This window comes from Aulonocara sp. 'chitande type north' Nkhata Bay, linkage group LG10 (assembly GCF_057382095.1).
Source record: "Aulonocara sp. 'chitande type north' Nkhata Bay isolate Kocher_YH1m ecotype deep benthic linkage group LG10, A_spYH_male_GT1.1, whole genome shotgun sequence".
Taxonomy (NCBI): Eukaryota; Metazoa; Chordata; class Actinopteri; order Cichliformes; family Cichlidae; genus Aulonocara; species Aulonocara sp. 'chitande type north' Nkhata Bay.
In genome coordinates, this window is record NC_141353.1 from 26,947,056 (window position 1) to 26,963,587 (window position 16,532).

The window sequence follows — 16,532 nt, forward strand, 5'->3', positions numbered from 1 at the left end:
TGCAGAAATTGTAAAAACTTTGCAGAAGCAAAAGAAGTTTGCTAAAATGGAATAACTTAGCAGAACTGCAATATCTTAGAGGAAACATAATACTTGGCAGAAATACAATAGCATAGCAGAATTTAGCAGAAATATTGTAACTTACCAGAAACATGATAACTTCTCAAAAATACAAGAATTTAGGAGAAATAGTATAAGATAACAGAAAGAATATATTTAGCCAAAAATACTTAAACATTACAGAAACACTATGATTTAGAAAAATAGTACAACAGAGCAGAAATATTGTGATTTACCAGAGACACTGTGATGAACTATGAATATTGTAATTTTAAATTAAGACTATGTTTTAGCACAAATATTATAATTTGGCAGAAATACTATAATTTAGCAGAAATACTATATTAAGCACAAATCCTATAAAAAGCAGAAATGGTATGATTAAGCATAAATACTACATTTAGTAGAAATACTTTGTTTTAGCACAAATCCCATAAAAAGCAGAAATACTGTACTATGATTTAGTAGAAAGACTATAATGAATCAGAAATACTAAATTTAGCAGAAATACTATATTAAGCACAAATCCTATGAAAAGCAGAAATAGTATATTAAGCACAAATCTTATAAAATAGCAGAAATAGTGTGATTTAGCACAATAGTAATAAGTTAAACAGAAAAATTGGAAAAGCAAAATGGACAGCTGAAAAAATGCTGAACATGCTGAGGTTCCCTCAAATATACTTGTTAAATGACAAAAATCAGCAAAAGAATTTATGACAGCCACACAATTACAAATATGTACACATGAGGAAACACACATGCACAGAGAGACACACACACAAGATCCAATTCAGTCAACCAGTCTAAATATATTGAATTTGAATCTTACAATGGGATCATCCCATTAAAAGGCTTTCTCTCTCTCTCTCTCTCTCTCTCTGTCACACACACACACAAACACACACACACACACACACACACACACACAGGGAGAGAGAAGTAAGTTTCTAGGTCAGCCTGGGAGCTGCTGAATTTGAATCCACCAATCAGAGAGGCTGTGCACTTTTCCCCACCAAAACAGGTGCATCTGTTTACACACGCAGCAGCACAGAGAGACACAGGATTTTTGCAGTCTATTTCTCATAGTGACGACTCCCCTCAAACAAATGACCGTAATTTCCTAACCGTAGGGGCTAGAACGGTCATTCTTACACCGTTTTGTTCAGAAGACATGGGGGAATCTTCAAGTGTTGACAATTTAATATTAAAATATGAATTTTTAGAGATATATGACATGGATGACTTGTTGACTTAGAAGCCACGAATTCCCCAATATGCAAATTTGAATGCCTGAGACCACATATGTGATTGGCTGGCTGGGAAGCCGTGCAGGCCCTGATTTGTGGATTTGAATTCCTCAGCCCTCAGATATGATTGGCTGGCTTAGAAGCCACGAAGGCCCCAATATGCAAATTTGAATGCCTCAGGACACTTATTTGATTGGCTGGGAAACTGTGCAGGCCCTGATTTGAAAATTTGAATGTCTCAGTCCTCACAGAGGATTGGCTGCCTGGGGACCTGGCAGAAATATATAGAAATACTATTATTAAGCATAAATACTACATTTAGTAGAAATACTATGTTTTAGCACAAATATTATAAAAAGAAGAAAAACTATAATTTAGCAGAAATACTATATTAAGCACAAATCCTATAAAAAGCAGAAATACTATAATTTAGAACAAATAGTATAAAAAGCAGAAATACTATAATTTAGCAGAAATACTATGTTAGGCACAAATCCTATAAAAAGCAGAAATACTATAATTTAGCAGAAATACTATGTTAGGCACAAATCCTATAAAAAGCAGAAATACTATAATTTAGCAGAAATACTATATTAGGCATAAATCCTATGAAAAGCAGAAATACTATGATTTAGCAGAATAGTAATAACTTATTGAAACACAAATGCACAGAGGGACACACAAACACAGGCTCTAATCCAGTCAACCAGTCTAACTATGTTCAATTTAAATCCTACAATGACATGCTGCCAAATAAGGGCAGGGTCCTCTCTCTCCCACTAAACACACACACACACACACACACACACACACACACACACACACACAGGGAGAGAGGACTAAGTTTCTAGGTCAGCCTGGGAGCTGCTGAATTTGAATCCACCAATCAGAGAGGCTGTTTACGTTTTCCCGCCAAAACAGGTGCATCTTTTTACACACGCAGCACAGAGACATAGACCTGCTTCTTTCAGTTTATTTCACATAGTGAGGATTCCCCTCAAACAAATGACCATAATTTCCTAACCATAGGGGCTAGAGCGGTCATTCTTACACCGTTTTGTTCAGAAGAGATGGGGGAATCTTCCAGTGTTTACAATTTATCATTAAAATATGAATTATTAAAGATATTTGACTTCTAATGCACCATAACTGAGTAGAGCGAAGCAAAAACTGCCTTGACTTGCCCTCAAACAACGCTTTGTAACTCGAAATCTATTTGGAGTATCGATATCATTCTTTCACCGTAAGAGACAGCAGGCTTTGGTGAACAGTCATGGAAATTTTCAGGTCTCTGTGGAAATCCAAAAAAAAATTATGACGAGAGAAAAAAGTGGTTCATTTCCAGAGTTTTAAATCTGAAGAAATCTGAGCGAAGGACGAATTTCCTACCCTCAAACAAGTCCAACTCATTTCAGAACGGTAATAGGTGAGAAAGAAATTCTTGAATTGTGAGCGTCAGGGGTGTCTGAAGATATTCGGGGACAAGCCTCATGTCTTAAAGTCGCTTCGTTAAGGAGATATGACGATTCGAATATGCCTCTCATTACAGAAATCCAGCGATGATTTTGAACAAGCTCTCCATTGACTTTATATGGAGAGTTTTGAGACCTTGTGTTGGTCTGAGGAGATTTGCAAAAATTCTATAAATCCCACAACAATGATAGTGACATTTTCTGAAAGCCAGCAAAAATACCTACGTTTTGATGTATAATTTGTGGAAGTTGAGTGAAAATTGAGCAAGTAGCAAGAAGTTGTTCGGACATGAAGTGAAAATTGCAAAACCTTCAGTGGCACACTGGAAGCCAAGAGCATAGCAACCATAACAACGCATGTATTTTGTGAAAAATCACAATTTTGCAACTCAAAACTTTAAGAGGCATAAAAGTAAAACAGTAAAACATTTGAAAAAGCTGAATCATACCTGAATAGCCCAATAATTTGTGAACATTTTAAAGTTTGAATGGTTGTTCTAGGTGAAAATATGAGGAAGTAGTTAAGTTTCAAAAACAAGCAAATTTTAGCAGAATTGCAGAAGTTTCCCATTCATTTCAATGGGACAAATTAAAGGAAAAAAGCTTAATATTTTAAAAAGTATAATAGTTAAAAATAGCAAAAATCGTAGCGTAAATTAGCAGAAATAGCAGAATAGTTTAAAATTTGAACGGTGAAAATCGGCTGAAAATTGTGGAAGTAGTTAAGTGCCAAAAAGTGTACGGAAGCAACTAGAATAATAACTAGAAAAATTTGCATTTCCTGCGAAAATGCAGTGTGGATGCTTAAAGCTGAAGCTGTATGCAAAAAGTAGCTGAAAAAGCTGAAAAGTTGCAGAAATTGTAAAAACTTTGCAGAAGCAAAAGAAGTTTGCTAAAATGGAATAACTTAGCAGAACTGCAATATCTTAGAGGAAACATAATACTTGGCAGAAATACAATAGCATAGCAGAATTTAGCAGAAATATTGTAACTTACCAGAAACATGATAACTTCTCAATAATACAAGAATTTAGGAGAAATAGTATAAGATAACAGAAAGAATATATTTAGCCAAAAATACTTAAACATTACAGAAACACTATGATTTAGAAAAATAGTACAACAGAGCAGAAATATTGTGATTTACCAGAGACACTGTGATGAACTATGAATATTGTAATTTTAAATTGAGACTATGTTTTAGCACAAATATTATAATTTGGCAGAAATACTATAATTTAGCAGAAATACTATATTAAGCACAAATCCTATAAAAAGCAGAAATGGTATGATTAAGCACAAATACTACATTTAGTAGAAATACTTTGTTTTAGCACAAATCCCATAAAAAGCAGAAATACTGTACTATGATTTAGTAGAAAAACTATAATTAATCAGAAATACTAAATTTAGCAGAAATACTATATTAAGCACAAATACTATGAAAAGCAGAAATAGTATGATTAAGCATAAATACTACATTTAGCAGAAATACTATATTAAGCACAAATCCTATAAAAGCAGAAATAGTATATTAAGCACAAATCTTATAAAATAGCAGAAACAGTATGATTTAGCACAATAGTAATAAGTTAAACAGAAAAATTGGAAAAGCAAAATGGACAGCTGAAAAAATGCTGAACATGCTGAGGGTCCCTCAAATATACTTGTTAAATGACAAAAATCTGCAAAAAAATTTATTACAGCCACACAATCACAAATATCTACACATGAGGAAACACACATGCACAGAGAGACCCACACACAAGATCCAATTCAGTCAACCAGTCTAAATATATTGAATTTAAATCTTAGAATGAGATCATCCCATTAAAAGCCTTTCTCTCTCTCTGTCACACACACACACACACACACACACACACACACACACACACACACACACACACACACACACACAGGGAGAGAGAAGTAAGTTTCTTGGTCAGCCTGGGAGCTGGTGAATTTGAATCCACCAATCAGAGAGGCTGTGCACTTTTCCCCACCAAAACAGGTGCATCTGTTTACACACGCAGCAGCACAGAGAGACACAGGATTTTTGCAGTCTATTTCTCATAGTGACGACTCCCCTCAAACAAATGACCGTAATTTCCTAACCGTAGGGGCTAGAACGGTCATTCTTACACCGTTTTGTTCAGACGAGATGGGGGAATCTTCAAGTGTTGACAATTTAATATTAAAATATGAATTTTTAGAGATATATGACATGGATGACTTGTTGACTTAGAAGCCACGAATTCCCCAATATGCAAATTTGAATGCCTGAGACCACATATGTGATTGGCTGGCTGGGAAGCCGTGCAGGCCCTGATTTGTGGATTTGAATTCCTCAGCCCTCAGATATGATTGGCTGGCTTAGAAGCCACGAAGGCCCCAATATGCAAATTTGAATGCCTCAGGACACTTATTTGATTGGCTGGGAAACTGTGAAGGTCCTGATTTGAAAATTTGAATGTCTCAGTCCTCACAGAGGATTGGCTGCCTGGGGACCTGGCAGAAATATATAGAAATACTATGATTAAGCATAAATACTACATTTAGTAGAAATACTATGTTTTAGCACAAATACTATAAAAAGAAGAAAAACTATAATTTAGCAGAAATACTATATTAAGCACAAATCCTATAAAAAGCAGAAATACTATAATTTAGAACAAATAGTATAAAAAGCAGAAATACTATAATTTAGCAGAAATACTATGTTAGGCACAAATCCTATAAAAAGCAGAAATACTATAATTTAGCAGAAATACTATGTTAGGCACAAATCCTATAAAAAGCAGAAATACTATAATTTAGCAGAAATACTATATTAGGCATAAATCCTATGAAAAGCAGAAATAGTATGATTTAGCAGAAATACTGTATTTAGCACAAGTACCGAAAAGTACCAGAAATACTATGATTTAGCAGAATAGTAATAACTTATTGAAACACAAATGCACAGAGGGACACACAAACACAGGCTCTAATCCAGTCAACCAGTCTAACTATGTTCAATTTAAATCCTACAATGACATGCTGCCAAATAAGGGCAGGGTCCTCTCTCTCCCACTAAACACACACACACACACACACACACACACACACACACACACACACACACACACACACACACACACACAGGGAGAGAGGACTAAGTTTCTAGGTCAGCCTGGGAGCTGCTGAATTTGAATCCACCAATCAGAGAGGCTGTTTACGTTTTCCCGCCAAAACAGGTGCATCTTTTTACACACGCAGCACAGAGACATAGACCTGCTTCTTTCAGTTTATTTCACATAGTGAGGATTCCCCTCAAACAAATGACCATAATTTCCTAACCATAGGGGCTAGAGCGGTCATTCTTACACCGTTTTGTTCAGAAGAGATGGGGGAATCTTCAAGTGTTGACAATTTATCATTAAAATATGAATTTTTAGAGATATATGACATGGATGACTTGTTGACTTAGAAGCCCCGAATTCCCCAATATGCAAATTTGAATACCTGGAGCCCACATACATGATTGGCTGGCTGGGAAGCTGTGCAGGCCCTGATTTGTGGATTTGAATTCCTCAGCCCTCAGATATGATTGGCTGGCTTAGAAGCCATGAAGGCCCCAATATGCAAATTTGAATGCCTCAGGACACATATATGATTGGCTGGGAAACCGTGCAGGCCCTGATTTGAAAATTTGAATGTCTAAGTCCTCACAGAGGATTGGCTGCCTGGGGACCTGGCAGAAATATATAGAAATATATAGAAATACTATGATTAAGCATAAATACTACATTTAGTAGAAATACTATGTTTTAGCACAAATACTATAAAAAGCAGAAATACTATAATTTAGCAGAAATACTATATTAAGCACAAATCCTATAAAAAGCAGAAATAGGATGATTAAGCATAAACACTACATTTAGTAGAAATATTATGTTTGAGCAAAAATCCTATAAAAAGCAGAAATACTATATTAGGCACAAATCCCATAAAAAGCAGAAATAGTATGATTAAGCATAAATACTACATTTAGTAGAAATACTATGTTTTAGCACAAATAGTATAAAAAGCAGAAATACTGTAATTTAGCAGAAATACTATATTAGGCACAAATCTTATAAAATAGCAGAAATAGTATGATTTAGCACAATAGTAATAAGTTAAACAGAAAAATTGGAAAAGCAAAATGGACAGCTGAAAAAATGCTGAACATGCTGAGGGTCCCTCAAATATCAGCAAAAAAATGCACAGGGAGAGAGAAGTAAGTTTCTAGGTCAGCCTGGGAGCTGCTGAATTTGAATCCACCAATCAGAGAGCCTGTGTACTTTTTCCCGCCAAAACATGTGCCTCTTTTTACACACGCAGCACAGAGAGGCACAGGATTATTGCAGCCTATTTCTCATAGTGAGGACTCCCCTCAAACAAATGACCATAATTCCCAAACCGTAGGGGCTAGAGCGGTCATTCTTACACCGTTTTGTTCAGAAGAGATGGGGGAATCTTCCAGTGTTTACAATTTATCATTAAAATATGAATTATTAAAGATATTTGACTTGTAATGCACCATAACTGAGTAGAGCGAAGCAAAAACTGCCTTGACTTGCCCTCAAACAACGCTTTGTAACTCGAAATCTATTTGGAGTATCGATATCATTCTTTCACCGTAAGAGACAGCAGGCTTTGGTGAACAGTCATGGAAATTTTCAGGTCTCTGTGGAAATCCAAAAAAAAATTATGACGAGAGAAAAAAGTGGTTCATTTCCAGAGTTTTAAATCTGAAGAAATCTGAGCGAAGGACGAATTTCCTACCCTCAAACAAGTCCAACTCATTTCAGAACGGTAATAGGTGAGAAAGAAATTCTTGAATTGTGAGCGTCAGGGGTGTCTGAAGATATTCGGGGACAAGCCTCATGTCTTAAAGTCGCTTCGTTAAGGAGATATGACGATTCGAATATGCCTCTCATTACAGAAATCCAGCGATGATTTTGAACAAGCTCTCCATTGACTTTATATGGAGAGTTTTGAGACCTTGTGTTGGTCTGAGGAGATTTGCAAAAATTCTATAAATCCCACAACAATGATAGTGACATTTTCTGAAAGCCAGCAAAAATACCTACGTTTTGATGTATAATTTGTGGAAGTTGAGTGAAAATTGAGCAAGTAGCAAGAAGTTGTTCGGACATGAAGTGAAAATTGCAAAACCTTCAGTGGCACACTGGAAGCCAAGAGCATAGCAACCATAACAACGCATGTATTTTGTGAAAAATCACAATTTTGCAACTCAAAACTTTAAGAGGCATAAAAGTAAAACAGTAAAACATTTGAAAAAGCTGAATCATACCTGAATAGCCCAATAATTTGTGAACATTTTAAAGTTTGAATGGTTGTTCTAGGTGAAAATATGAGGAAGTAGTTAAGTTTCAAAAACAAGCAAATTTTAGCAGAATTGCAGAAGTTTCCCATTCATTTCAATGGGACAAATTAAAGGAAAAAAGCTTAATATTTTAAAAAGTATAATAGTTAAAAATAGCAAAAATCGTAGCGTAAATTAGCAGAAATAGCAGAATAGTTTAAAATTTGAACGGTGAAAATCGGCTGAAAATTGTGGAAGTAGTTAAGTGCCAAAAAGTGTACGGAAGCAACTAGAATAATAATAATAAAGAATAAAGAGAAACAGGAACTCAATAGTGTGGATGCTTAAAGCATCCACACAACTAGAAAAATTTGCATTTCCTGCGAAAATGCAGTGTGGATGCTTAAAGCTGAAGCTGTATGCAAAAAGTAGCTGAAAAAGCTGAAAAGTTGCAGAAATTGTAAAAACTTTGCAGAAGCAAAAGAAGTTTGCTAAAATGGAATAACTTAGCAGAACTGCAATATCTTAGAGGAAACATAATACTTGGCAGAAATACAATAGCATAGCAGAATTTAGCAGAAATATTGTAACTTACCAGAAACATGATAACTTCTCAAAAATACAAGAATTTAGGAGAAATAGTATAAGATAACAGAAAGAATATATTTAGCCAAAAATACTTAAACATTACAGAAACACTATGATTTAGAAAAATAGTACAACAGAGCAGAAATATTGTGATTTACCAGAGACACTGTGATGAACTATGAATATTGTAATTTTAAATTAAGACTATGTTTTAGCACAAATATTATAATTTGGCAGAAATACTATAATTTAGCAGAAATACTATATTAAGCACAAATCCTATAAAAAGCAGAAATGGTATGATTAAGCATAAATACTACATTTAGTAGAAATACTTTGTTTTAGCACAAATCCCATAAAAAGCAGAAATACTGTACTATGATTTAGTAGAAAGACTATAATTAATCAGAAATACTAAATTTAGCAGAAATACTATATTAAGCACAAATCTTATAAAAAGCAGAAATACTATATTAAGCACAAATCCTATAAAAGCAGAAATAGTATATTAAGCACAAATCTTATAAAATAGCAGAAATAGTGTGATTTAGCACAATAGTAATAAGTTAAACAGAAAAATTGGAAAAGCAAAATGGACAGCTGAAAAAATGCTGAACATGCTGAGGTTCCCTCAAATATACTTGTTAAATGACAAAAATCAGCAAAAAAATTTATGACTGCCACACAATTACAAATATGTACACATGAGGAAACACACATGCACAGAGAGACACACACACAAGATCCAATTCAGTCAACCAGTCTAAATATATTGAATTTGAATCTTACAATGGGATCATCCCATTAAAAGGCTTTCTCTCTCTCTCTCTCTCTCTGTCACACACACACACAAACACACACACACACACACACACACACACACACACACACACACACACACACACACGGAGAGAGAAGTAAGTTTCTAGGTCAGCCTGGGAGCTGGTGAATTTGAATCCACCAATCAGAGAGGCTGTGCACTTTTCCCCACCAAAACAGGTGCATCTGTTTACACACGCAGCAGCACAGAGAGACACAGGATTTTTGCAGTCTATTTCTCATAGTGACGACTCCCCTCAAACAAATGACCGTAATTTCCTAACCGTAGGGGCTAGAACGGTCATTCTTACACCGTTTTGTTCAGAAGAGATGGGGGAATCTTCAAGTGTTGACAATTTAATATTAAAATATGAATTTTTAGAGATATATGACATGGATGACTTGTTGACTTAGAAGCCACGAATTCCCCAATATGCAAATTTGAATGCCTGAGACCACATATGTGATTGGCTGGCTGGGAAGCCGTGCAGGCCCTGATTTGTGGATTTGAATTCCTCAGCCCTCAGATATGATTGGCTGGCTTAGAAGCCACGAAGGCCCCAATATGCAAATTTGAATGCCTCAGGACACTTATTTGATTGGCTGGGAAACTGTGCAGGCCCTGATTTGAAAATTTGAATGTCTCAGTCCTCACAGAGGATTGGCTGCCTGGGGACCTGGCAGAAATATATAGAAATACTATTATTAAGCATAAATACTACATTTAGTAGAAATACTATGTTTTAGCACAAATACTATAAAAAGAAGAAAAACTATAATTTAGCAGAAATACTATATTAAGCACAAATCCTATAAAAAGCAGAAATACTATAATTTAGAACAAATAGTATAAAAAGCAGAAATACTATAATTTAGCAGAAATACTATGTTAGGCACAAATCCTATAAAAAGCAGAAATACTATAATTTAGCAGAAATACTATGTTAGGCACAAATCCTATAAAAATAATAAATACTATAATTTAGCAGAAATACTATATTAGGCATAAATCCTATGAAAAGCAGAAATAGTATGATTTAGCAGAAATACTGTATTTAGCACAAGTACCGAAAAGTACCAGAAATACTATGATTTAGCAGAATAGTAATAACTTATTGAAACACAAATGCACAGAGGGACACACAAACACAGGCTCTAATCCAGTCAACCAGTCTAACTATGTTCAATTTAAATCCTACAATGACATGCTGCCAAATAAGGGCAGGGTCCTCTCTCTCCCACTAAACACACACACACACACACACACACACACACACACAGGGAGAGAGGACTAAGTTTCTAGGTCAGCCTGGGAGCTGCTGAATTTGAATCCACCAATCAGAGAGGCTGTTTACGTTTTCCCGCCAAAACAGGTGCATCTTTTTACACACGCAGCACAGAGACATAGACCTGCTTCTTTCAGTTTATTTCACATAGTGAGGATTCCCCTCAAACAAATGACCATAATTTCCTAACCATAGGGGCTAGAGCGGTCATTCTTACACCGTTTTGTTCAGAAGAGATGGGGGAATCTTCAAGTGTTGACAATTTATCATTAAAATATGAATTTTTAGAGATATATGACATGGATGACTTGTTGACTTAGAAGCCACGAATTCCCCAATATGCAAATTTGAATACCTGGAGCCCACATACATGATTGGCTGGCTGGGAAGCTGTGCAGGCCCTGATTTGTGGATTTGAATTCCTCAGCCCTCAGATATGATTGGCTGGCTTAGAAGCCATGAAGGCCCCAATATGCAAATTTGAATGCCTCAGGACACATATATGATTGGCTGGGAAGCCGTGCAGGCCCTGATTTGAAAATTTGAATTTCTCAGTCCTCACAGAGGATTGGCTGCCTGGGGACCTGGCAGAAATATATAGAAATATATAGAAATACTATGATTAAGCATAAATACTACATTTAGTAGAAATACTATGTTTTAGCACAAATACTATAAAAAGCAGAAATACTATAATTTAGCAGAAATACTATATTAAGCACAAATCCTATAAAAAGCAGAAATAGGATGATTAAGCATAAACACTACATTTAGTAGAAATATTATGTTTGAGCAAAAATCCTATAAAAAGCAGAAATACTATATTAGGCACAAATCCCATAAAAAGCAGAAATAGTATGATTAAGCATAAATACTACATTTAGTAGAAATACTATGTTTTAGCACAAATAGTATAAAAAGCAGAAATACTGTAATTTAGCAGAAATACTATATTAGGCACAAATCTTATAAAATAGCAGAAATAGTATGATTTAGCACAATAGTAATCAGTTAAACAGAAAAATTGGAAAAGCAAAATGGACAGCTGAAAAAATGCTGAACATGCTGAGGGTCCCTCAAATATACTTGTTAAATGAAAAAATCAGCAAAAAAATGCACAGGGAGAGAGAAGTAAGTTTCTAGGTCAGCCTGGGAGCTGCTGAATTTGAATCCACCAATCAGAGAGCCTGTGTACTTTTTCCCGCCAAAACATGTGCCTCTTTTTACACACGCAGCACAGAGAGGCACAGGATTATTGCAGCCTATTTCTCATAGTGAGGACTCCCCTCAAACAAATGACCATAATTCCCAAACCGTAGGGGCTAGAGCGGTCATTCTTACACCGTTTTGTTCAGAAGAGATGGGGGAATCTTCCAGTGTTTACAATTTATCATTAAAATATGAATTATTAAAGATATTTGACTTCTAATGCACCATAACTGAGTAGAGCGAAGCAAAAACTGCCTTGACTTGCCCTCAAACAACGCTTTGTAACTCGAAATCTATTTGGAGTATCGATATCATTCTTTCACCGTAAGAGACAGCAGGCTTTGGTGAACAGTCATGGAAATTTTCAGGTCTCTGTGGAAATCCAAAAAAAAATTATGACGAGAGAAAAAAGTGGTTCATTTCCAGAGTTTTAAATCTGAAGAAATCTGAGCGAAGGACGAATTTCCTACCCTCAAACAAGTCCAACTCATTTCAGAACGGTAATAGGTGAGAAAGAAATTCTTGAATTGTGAGCGTCAGGGGTGTCTGAAGATATTCGGGGACAAGCCTCATGTCTTAAAGTCGCTTCGTTAAGGAGATATGACGATTCGAATATGCCTCTCATTACAGAAATCCAGCGATGATTTTGAACAAGCTCTCCATTGACTTTATATGGAGAGTTTTGAGACCTTGTGTTGGTCTGAGGAGATTTGCAAAAATTCTATAAATCCCACAACAATGATAGTGACATTTTCTGAAAGCCAGCAAAAATACCTACGTTTTGATGTATAATTTGTGGAAGTTGAGTGAAAATTGAGCAAGTAGCAAGAAGTTGTTCGGACATGAAGTGAAAATTGCAAAACCTTCAGTGGCACACTGGAAGCCAAGAGCATAGCAACCATAACAACGCATGTATTTTGTGAAAAATCACAATTTTGCAACTCAAAACTTTAAGAGGCATAAAAGTAAAACAGTAAAACATTTGAAAAAGCTGAATCATACCTGAATAGCCCAATAATTTGTGAACATTTTAAAGTTTGAATGGTTGTTCTAGGTGAAAATATGAGGAAGTAGTTAAGTTTCAAAAACAAGCAAATTTTAGCAGAATTGCAGAAGTTTCCCATTCATTTCAATGGGACAAATTAAAGGAAAAAAGCTTAATATTTTAAAAAGTATAATAGTTAAAAATAGCAAAAATCGTAGCGTAAATTAGCAGAAATAGCAGAATAGTTTAAAATTTGAACGGTGAAAATCGGCTGAAAATTGTGGAAGTAGTTAAGTGCCAAAAAGTGTACGGAAGCAACTAGAATAATAATAATAAAGAATAAAGAGAAACAGGAACTCAATAGTGTGGATGCTTAAAGCATCCACACAACTAGAAAAATTTGCATTTCCTGCGAAAATGCAGTGTGGATGCTTAAAGCTGAAGCTGTATGCAAAAAGTAGCTGAAAAAGCTGAAAAGTTGCAGAAATTGTAAAAACTTTGCAGAAGCAAAAGAAGTTTGCTAAAATGGAATAACTTAGCAGAACTGCAATATCTTAGAGGAAACATAATACTTGGCAGAAATACAATAGCATAGCAGAATTTAGCAGAAATATTGTAACTTACCAGAAACATGATAACTTCTCAAAAATACAAGAATTTAGGAGAAATAGTATAAGATAACAGAAAGAATATATTTAGCCAAAAATACTTAAACATTACAGAAACACTATGATTTAGAAAAATAGTACAACAGAGCAGAAATATTGTGATTTACCAGAGACACTGTGATGAACTATGAATATTGTAATTTTAAATTGAGACTATGTTTTAGCACAAATATTATAATTTGGCAGAAATACTATAATTTAGCAGAAATACTATATTAAGCACAAATCCTATAAAAAGCAGAAATGGTATGATTAAGCACAAATACTACATTTAGTAGAAATACTTTGTTTTAGCACAAATCCCATAAAAAGCAGAAATACTGTACTATGATTTAGTAGAAAAACTATAATTAATCAGAAATACTAAATTTAGCAGAAATACTATATTAAGCACAAATACTATGAAAAGCAGAAATAGTATGATTAAGCATAAATACTACATTTAGCAGAAATACTATATTAAGCACAAATCCTATAAAAGCAGAAATAGTATATTAAGCACAAATCTTATAAAATAGCAGAAACAGTATGATTTAGCACAATAGTAATAAGTTAAACAGAAAAATTGGAAAAGCAAAATGGACAGCTGAAAAAATGCTGAACATGCTGAGGGTCCCTCAAATATACTTGTTAAATGACAAAAATCTGCAAAAAAATTTATTACAGCCACACAATCACAAATATGTACACATGAGGAAACACACATGCACAGAGAGACCCACACACAAGATCCAATTCAGTCAACCAGTCTAAATATATTGAATTTAAATCTTAGAATGAGATCATCCCATTAAAAGCCTTTCTCTCTCTCTCTCTCTCTCTGTCACACACACACACACACACACACAGGGAGAGAGAAGTAAGTTTCTAGGTCAGCCTGGGAGCTGGTGAATTTGAATCCACCAATCAGAGAGGCTGTGCACTTTTCCCCACCAAAACAGGTGCATCTGTTTACACACGCAGCAGCACAGAGAGACACAGGATTTTTGCAGTCTATTTCTCATAGTGACGACTCCCCTCAAACAAATGACCATAATTTCCTAACCGTAGGGGCTAGAACGGTCATTCTTACACCGTTTTGTTCAGAAGAGATGGGGGAATCTTCAAGTGTTGACAATTTAATATTAAAATATGAATTTTTAGAGATATATGACATGGATGACTTGTTGACTTAGAAGCCACGAATTCCCCAATATGCAAATTTGAATGCCTGAGACCACATATGTGATTGGCTGGCTGGGAAGCCGTGCAGGCCCTGATTTGTGGATTTGAATTCCTCAGCCCTCAGATATGATTGGCTGGCTTAGAAGCCACGAAGGCCCCAATATGCAAATTTGAATGCCTCAGGACACTTATTTGATTGGCTGGGAAACTGTGCAGGCCCTGATTTGAAAATTTGAATGTCTCAGTCCTCACAGAGGATTGGCTGCCTGGGGACCTGGCAGAAATATATAGAAATACTATTATTAAGCATAAATACTACATTTAGTAGAAATACTATGTTTTAGCACAAATATTATAAAAAGAAGAAAAACTATAATTTAGCAGAAATACTATATTAAGCACAAATCCTATAAAAAGCAGAAATACTATAATTTAGAACAAATAGTATAAAAAGCAGAAATACTATAATTTAGCAGAAATACTATGTTAGGCACAAATCCTATAAAAAGCAGAAATACTATAATTTAGCAGAAATACTATGTTAGGCACAAATCCTATAAAAAGCAGAAATACTATAATTTAGCAGAAATACTATATTAGGCATAAATCCTATGAAAAGCAGAAATAGTATGATTTAGCAGAAATACTGTATTTAGCACAAGTACCGAAAAGTACCAGAAATACTATGATTTAGCAGAATAGTAATAACTTATTGAAACACAAATGCACAGAGGGACACACAAACACAGGCTCTAATCCAGTCAACCAGTCTAACTATGTTCAATTTAAATCCTACAATGACATGCTGCCAAATAAGGGCAGGGTCCTCTCTCTCCCACTAAACACACACACACACACACACACACACACACACACACACACACACACACACACACACACACACAGGGAGAGAGGACTAAGTTTCTAGGTCAGCCTGGGAGCTGCTGAATTTGAATCCACCAATCAGAGAGGCTGTTTACGTTTTCCCGCCAAAACAGGTGCATCTTTTTACACACGCAGCACAGAGACATAGACCTGCTTCTTTCAGTTTATTTCACATAGTGAGGATTCCCCTCAAACAAATGACCATAATTTCCTAACCATAGGGGCTAGAGCGGTCATTCTTACACCGTTTTGTTCAGAAGAGATGGGGGAATCTTCAAGTGTTGACAATTTATCATTAAAATATGAATTTTTAGAGATATATGACATGGATGACTTGTTGACTTAGAAGCCACGAATTCCCCAATATGCAAATTTGAATACCTGGAGCCCACATACATGATTGGCTGGCTGGGAAGCTGTGCAGGCCCTGATTTGTGGATTTGAATTCCTCAGCCCTCAGATATGATTGGCTGGCTTAGAAGCCATGAAGGCCCCAATATGCAAATTTGAATGCCTCAGGACACATATATGATTGGCTGGGAAACCGTGCAGGCCCTGATTTGAAAATTTGAATGTCTAAGTCCTCACAGAGGATTGGCTGCCTGGGGACCTGGCAGAAATATATAGAAATACTATGATTAAGCATAAATACTACATTTAGTAGAAATACTATGTTTTAGCACAAATACTATAAAAAGCAGAAATACTATAATTTAGCAGAAATACTATATTAAGCACAAATCTTATAAAAAGCAGAAATAGGATGATTAAGCATAAACACTACATTTAGCAG